We start from the raw sequence: 7778 nt of genomic DNA, 5'->3' as shown, positions 1-7778 counted from the left end.
CTGGTGGAAGCTATCAGCGAGCAGATCCTTTAGCTGCATCCTGATGACTTCAAAAAAAGAAGCTGCTTCCGTCTGGTAAATATATGCTAAAGTATCTTTTTTTTCTGATTGCTTTCTTTGCATTGAACAGAACACACTGTATACAATCTGTACTGTGTGTTGCCAGAATAAAGAATGCGCAACGTGCACATCACAGCTTGTATATAATCAGCAAAAATCACTGCTATGAATGAAGACAGGGAACAGGAGTCCACTTGAAAATCTGCCTCCGGTTGTTTAGCGTAATGCACTGTGCAATTGTACTGATCACATAGATGCAGGCTTTTTTTTTTTTTTTTTGATTTTACAATGTTAAGGCAGAAAAACAAATAATGGATGTATTAAAATATGCAGTGATCATTTTACATAGTTTTCATCTGGCTCAGTGTTGTCAGAACTTGAAAGACAACATTTTTACTTCTTATTTACTACTTTCCTCAAAGGTACATGTAAAACGATTCCAAGACGAATGACAGGAATAAGATTTATGAACAACAATCCTGTGCACTGTTTATATTTATTACTTCTAACTGATTTTGGGATAAAGTCGGATGGGCTTACTTTAAAAATGGACACTTTAGTACAGCAGATCTTTGTGATGGTAAATGACAAATGTGTAAATGATGTGAGAATAGCCTTCCCCTTCACAGCCAAGAGTGTGAATATTTCAGCCATGCTACTGTGTGGCCAAAGGACAACATGCTTGTCATGTAACGCTGCAAATGGCAATCGCTTAGTTGTTTGTTATCTCATATACTGAATTACATTATGGAGTTGTTTGTTTTTGATGCAGTGTCATTGGATAGCCCAAAGATCAAGGTCATCCAATATTGGTTTCTTTCTGCACTCACTGGGGCTTTAAAGGATGTTTTGTGCAGTAGATAATATCTGGTGATTTTTAGCAGCCCAGACTTGTCACCATTTAAACAGTTTAGGCTAACTATAAAATGAAAACCTTGTACTACATTTTGCCTTTTTTCTCCAAGCACATTGAGTGTGGCATCCCCCAGTGTCCAACAGGACCAACTAGACTCGTGAATGGCTGAAGATCTGGATGAAGACGGCAGAGTCTAGAATGAAGTGAGAACAGGTAATTAAAAGTTAAAAAAAAAAACCTGTAATCAGGCAGGTAAGTTTTCTTTTTTGTGGGGAAGATCCCTCCTGCAACAAAGAACATGCCTGGTGACAGTTTTTTTACTTTGAAGGTTTAGGTCTACCTTAAATACACAAAAACACTACAGCATTTTAGTTTATGATAGATAACAATAAAGTGAGAACTCCCAGCTCTAATTACACATTTAGTATAAATACAAATTCTTTATTGACACTAATGTTAGTGGTTTAATGGGCAACTTTGTTTTCAATTTATTTATTCATTTTAAATTTTTGAATTGTTTAGCAGTATATTATTTTATATTAGACCTATAGACAACTGAAGGACATGTGATGCCTGTATTTTAAATATATATAATGAAGTTGCCACACCCTAATATTTTAAACCACCCTTTCCACCTAATAAAGCAGACCTGCAACATATATTAAATATATTCTGTTTCCAGTGTCAGCGGAAATGCCAGGCCTGCCAATACAATAGCTCTACATGGTATTTTAAATGGCACAAAAGGCTGGGAGATGGGTTATTTATTATCTGCAACCCTCTGCTTCTAGTCTTTTGGAGATTGATGTGCACTCCTCTCACTTGCTGTTTTGTCTGTCTCCTAGGAAGGCTGTCAATACAATTCGAATCTCTCTGCGAGAATTTGTGCCTTTTTAGCCAAACATGCACCTATGAGGTCAATTTACTGTTGTTGGACAGGAAGACTATCGCAAATTAGTTATTAGGGGGTGAGTTTTGGGAATATTGAAGGCTCTTCCCCAAAATGCTGTCACGAGTTCACAATTGTCTAAAATGTATGCTATAGCATTGCCAACACTCTTATCTGGAAACACTTTAATCAATAGTTCATGTGATCACATAATTTTTGACCTAAAGTGTATTTAGGTGTTTAGCCTTTTTACTTTTACTAATCCTACTAAAACCTTTCCACATGTACAAACATCCATTTCAACATTTATACTACAGATGTAAATACACGTGTGTGTTTATAGGTGTCTTTGTAAAAGAAAATACTCTTCACTTCACAGAATAAAGAACATACAGAAGTAAGTAACAACCTGATGTTGCATTGATTTTCTTGTAAAAGGAAGTCTTATCAGGATGCCCAATTTCCTGTGCCTTATTATGGATACAGTTCTGGTTTTGTTGCAGAGCATAATTTTAGGCCATTTCTAGTGAGGGTGCGACGCTATTGTAACAATCTCCACTCCATTGCTGCACACTTCACTGATTGCCAGAGGTTCTTCCAGAAACAATACTTGATTTTCTCATAGGATGCCTGATCACTGTCAAATGAAGCAAAGGAATACCATATGTAGTAAGCTTTAAAACCAAACTCTGGTCCAAGAATAAAACATCTGTCATTCCTGTGCCTCTAATAAGGGATACTTTGCATTGATGAAGCGGTCCTAACTGGGACTGTATTTGAAGTGAAATCAACCTTATGTGGACTCAGGTAGCAGTTTAAATTTAAGTTTATTGTCTAAAACTTTCCCACTTCTACATTCTATGTACTGGAACCCATTTATCTATTACTAATTCATGTTTCTGTGTATATACAAAAACTGTAAGTTTTACAGTGAAGCCTGTAGTAAAAGAACATTAATTGTGCAATGTAGCAATATGGTGGCCTAAGCCCACTGAATCCAGAAAGGGGTTCAAACCTGAAATGCAAGCCTAAAGAGGCACCTTAACCAATAATAAACTATGTTCAATATAGGTATGTATTCAACCTGAACAAAATTCTGTTTTTTTTTAAACACAGCAGTTATAGATATCTGAATGATCTCACTTAGCTTCATATTCCCCATTTATGATACGAGCCTGTTGTCATATATCTTTCCCCTGTCCATATTTATCTTCCTAGTGACTCCTCTTTCACTTCCCTGTTCCTGATTAGCTTTCAGCCAGTCTCGTCTTTCTCTCTTCTCCAACCCGTTTCTGCTCTGCCTTCTCTATTTCTACAAATGTTTCATAATCAGCTGTTAGTTCTCAACCCTCCAACCCTTAACATTGTCAGCTTCCACTATTCCTCCCTTTTGCTCTTGGTTTTCCTGCCTTACATTTTTGTATGTCCTGTCATCTTCCCCTGTCCCTGCTGGACAAATGATTGTGCTTTTCCCAATATATGCTACTGCTGCCCTTGGCTACTGACCTTGACTTGATGCCTGATTATGCTTAGTCCTGCACTATTACCGTTGCTTCTGTACTGTTACTGCTACCTGTGTACTGAAACAAGCCCCATTACTACCACAAAATAGCTTGCTGTTGCAGCTAATAAACTCTGAGTCTGATCCCAGGTAATTACAGCAACAATGTTTTAGTATGTTGTCTTGTAAAGAGCTCTTCCTGACCTAGCTATGTTTACCTTGACATGGCTCCCTAGACATTTGCCCTAATTGTAATCAGAAGCAATACCTGGTGGTAAGAGGAAGCCAATATCTAGGCCCAAGCACTGTCACATGATAGAAGGATTGACTTCAATGCACCTGTAAGCTGCTGACACTGGGGGTTTCATTTCTGGGTAAAGTGGAGAAAAGAACACCGAGAGAGCTGGCAAGGGTATTATGGATTTCTAATTGAATAAAATCACTTGCCATGCAGCACATCTAACTTATGTTCTTGGTTCAGTTCTACTTTGTTCTTCGCTGCTAATTGCAAAATTTTAGCTTTTTGGGGCTCTGGTTTAAGAAGACCATGCACTTTTATTGTAATTTCTCAAAGCAGCTCAATACAGTAATATAGCCCTATATAGCCAACTTTTAAAAATAAACACTCAATGCTAGTTTTCTGAAAATTAACACTAGTTATTGAAAAAATATTACATTCATTGGAAGGGAAATTTTTATCATCGTTTGTTTTATATATATAATGGTCCTTACATTCCATAATCTGGTAGCAACTTTACATCTCAGAGCACTGCCTATTTAATTAAAGAAGGGTTTGTATATGGGTTAATAATGCATGCTGTCTGCAGTATATATTCTGGTGTCAGGATAAGTTTCACCCTCATGTCCGTTTAGGTTATAGCAGCTGTGTGCTCTAAATGTAAAGCTATAATTAGCAATGAACTGAAACAAGCACCATTTATCTGCCCTTGCTGGCTGTTTCTGCAAAAGCTTTCAGATTGTCTTCTTTTTCAGCTCTAAAATGTTGCTCAGCTCATCCTATTTAAGGATCAGTAAATCTTGTCAGGATTTGGCTTGCTGAGGGTTGGTTGAATCTGTTTCAGTGTTTAGAAGTCCCAAAGTTATTTGTGAAGTCTGGTTAAAGTTATTATAAGCAAAAAGACACTGGGAGCCGGGCACTGCCAAGGGGGATTTGTAATAATGCATATTTCCTGGACCATACTATTCCTTTCAATCTTTGGGCGAAGAAGAGGCAATGTAATCCACCTCAGGAGGCTTCCCAATTGCACCACAATCCCCCCTACCTCCCGTTAAAAATATTAGCCTCACCTCTTTTTTGAGCCTCTAACTCTGAAACGTAAAGGCTCTTGTCGTTTGTAATACTCACTGGGAAAGCTATCACTTCCCGGAGTTTTAAGATTTAGGAGTGTCGTAATTACCTTATCAATTTCAAACTCTGAAAAGGGCATGGGCAGTGAATGTAGTTGATCTGTTGTCACTTTCGGTAAAGAGATCTATAAAAAAAACTAGCCATGGATGTATCGTTTGGTTGAAATGTATTGTCATCTGCACTTAAGTTATACAACCCTTGGTAGAAATTACAAAAAGCCCTTGAGGACTAAAGGTACTTAGTTTGCTAATAGGGTCAATAATAGAAAAAATATTAGATTTAGTTCTCTGTGCTTTTATTTTCCTAGCTAAAAACGCACCTGGTTTATTGCCCAAAGAGTACTGAGCGGCCCTCAACTTTTTAATATAGGATTAGTATTTATACAATAACAATTATCTCAGTTGAAGCCTAGCATTCATCAGATCTGCTGAAACCTGCAGGGAACGTGTACTCCTATTAATCTCCTCCTGTTTATACCAATAAAATCTAACAATGTAGTACCGTAATCTGACACATTCTACATTTCTTATCATAAGCACATGTCTTAATAAACAAACCCCTCATATATGCCTTTTGGGCGTTCCACAAACTAAAAGGATCAATGTCAGCTGTGAAATTTACAGAAAAATACAAATCCAGTTCCTTCGCAAATGCCTCTTGGTATTTCGCATGGTCCATAATGTAGGTATTCTATCTCCATAGCCTATCAGGTCTCGAGGGTTGGTCACCTCACGCGACCAGCACTGGTGCATGGTCCGACCAGGTAATGTTCCCAATTTACGACGATCTGATTTTTGTAAGCGACCAAAAAACTCTCACAAAAAATCAATATGGGAATGATAAAGGTGGATGTGAGGGACTCACTCAGAAGCTTGTGCAGATCCTTAGCTTTCCATCTGGCTGTAGAATTGTTATTCAAAGTGTAGTAAGGGGTCATAATAAAGTCACCGCCCATTAATAACGCTACTTGTTTGACTTTGTTGGCTTTCCTAAACAGGCTTCTAAGAAACGAATGCTAATTATAATTAGGAGCATAGACATTTATTAAGGTGAACAGTTCGGTGTTCAATTTGTAAATCAGTAATATGTAACGGCTATTTTCATCAGCTATATATTGGAAATTTACAGAGTCTTTAACTGTAGCTGGCCAGCTAAAACCTGTCCTAGGTTATTAGTGCAGTATATTCTGTATACACCTAAACCTGCCGATAACCCCACTATACAGCTCATGTGCTCATATGCTTAAGCTAGACGCAGAGTTATCACTGTATTTTATGGTTGTGAATGTTTATAACAGTTATATATGCATTTTGTTAACATAGGCAGAAAAGGAAAATATACCTTTTAAGAGTCATTATCTAGTTAGAAGAGGTAAGCCAATCACAGTGAGTCTTAAGCTACGTACACACTTCCAATTATTATCGTTGGTAAACGAACGACGAACGATCGTATAGCACCGATCCTGTACATACAGATAATGACACGATCGTTCGTAGATATTGTACACACAATAGATGCGATCGTTTGAACGATACAGGAAGTTACGTGCACCACAGGAACGTTCGTTCATCACGCATGCTCAGACCATGGACGATCAATGAACGATCGTACACACGAACGATGGTCAACGATCGTCGTCCGATCCGCCGGTCCGGTCGTTCATTTCCAACGACTTTCCTCGTTCGTCGGCGTCATTGGTTACTTTTTTTACGAACGATTTTTGCCCAATCGATCGTTCGTCGTTCATTTTGAACGATAAAAATTGGAAGTGTGTACGCAGCTTTACACTATGCACTGGCCTCAACCAATCACAACCAGCCTTACACTGTGTCTATGGGGAAATTCCCTAGCAAACCAGGCTGTATTTAGCGTGCTAACAGAGAGAGAGAAGAGAAGAGTAGAGAACAGCCAGAGTTCCAGCCAGAGAGTTTCATAGAAGTAGACAAAAGGCCAAAAAAGGTATTTAATACAGGAATCTATATAACTGTAGTTTAATAGTGATTGGGACTGTCTGCTGAACCTCTCATGTGTTTGCTTACAGTTCCACCATTATCATTACCAACAAACTAACCAACAACAAACAAACTAACCAACTTCAACCATCATTTTGTGATACCTCATTCTACATATGTTTGTACATAGACTTTCTGCTGCAGAATCAGCAGTGTTATATGAAGAAAGTTTGAAGTTATTAAAGAAGTTATTTGAAGTATTTGGTGTGCTCTTTAAACCTACTACTTTTATGGAACGGTACTAGCGGAATTATGGAGTAAAGACAGTCTGATCAGACTAAAGAGAGACAGAGATAATAATTCTTCTAATGCCACAGCGCACAAGGCACCTCATGGTGCTGCTCCTGCCACATTAACCGCTTATTAGAACACCACATTTCTTCCTAGGAATACTTGCGAAGTAAGTATGAGAGAAGGACTTTAAATTCCATCTAGGTGCTCATAAGCTATGTAGGTGTGTTTCCTGAACAAAAATTACTTCCCCCTTTAGGCGACAGATCTCCCTAGGAGCAATGCTCTCTTAAAAGGGCTGTTTAATCCTTGTACATTTAAAGATACAAAGCGAGTTATCCCGGATCTAAGTGGTAGCGACAAAGTCCCGTTCCAATGAACATCTGTGTAGAGATAGATCCACAGTGACCAGAGCATGCAAAAAAAAAAAAATTAACAACATTGTCCCCTCCAATCACCTTGATACATATAGAATCATGTTCAAAGGTAGCCGCTGTGGGTAAAATAAAAAAAACTGGCAAAACAAACAAGTTATAGAAAAAAGAAAGTCTCCCTGATTGGGAACCAGGTGAAACAGGCAGTTTCTCACGTTGCCCAAATTCCATCCTTAAATAGGCTTCATCCACCCCTCTACAGAGGACACTGGGTACGTTTTTCCCATCATACAGAATTAGAAGTTTAGTCAGAAAGCCCCGATTTTGGATTCTGTTAAGGCCAACGGGTCAGCAAAGAGTTGAATATTTAGAAACTTATCCAGTAGTGCAGGCGTTTTCCTGGCCATTGCCATTACTTTTCCTTTAACATGAAAAAAATGCAAGCCGACCAAAACATCCCTAGGTATGTCAGCAGAAAGAAGTGTA

The 7778-nt window shown here is 38.3% G+C and overlaps 1 long non-coding RNA gene across 1 annotated transcript; it reads left to right on the top strand.

Moving 5' to 3' along the window:
- Nucleotides 1–349: 349 nt before the first annotated feature.
- On the top strand, nt 350–7357 carry LOC140326972 (uncharacterized). Its single transcript, XR_011919953.1, has 2 exons — nt 350–1129; nt 1762–7357. It is a non-coding gene; the product is annotated as an uncharacterized lncRNA (long non-coding RNA).
- Nucleotides 7358–7778: the final 421 nt, after the last annotated feature.

This window comes from Pyxicephalus adspersus, chromosome 3 (assembly GCF_032062135.1).
Source record: "Pyxicephalus adspersus chromosome 3, UCB_Pads_2.0, whole genome shotgun sequence".
NCBI classification, from domain to species: Eukaryota; Metazoa; Chordata; class Amphibia; order Anura; family Pyxicephalidae; genus Pyxicephalus; species Pyxicephalus adspersus.
This window is presented reverse-complemented; position numbering and strand designations above follow the sequence as displayed.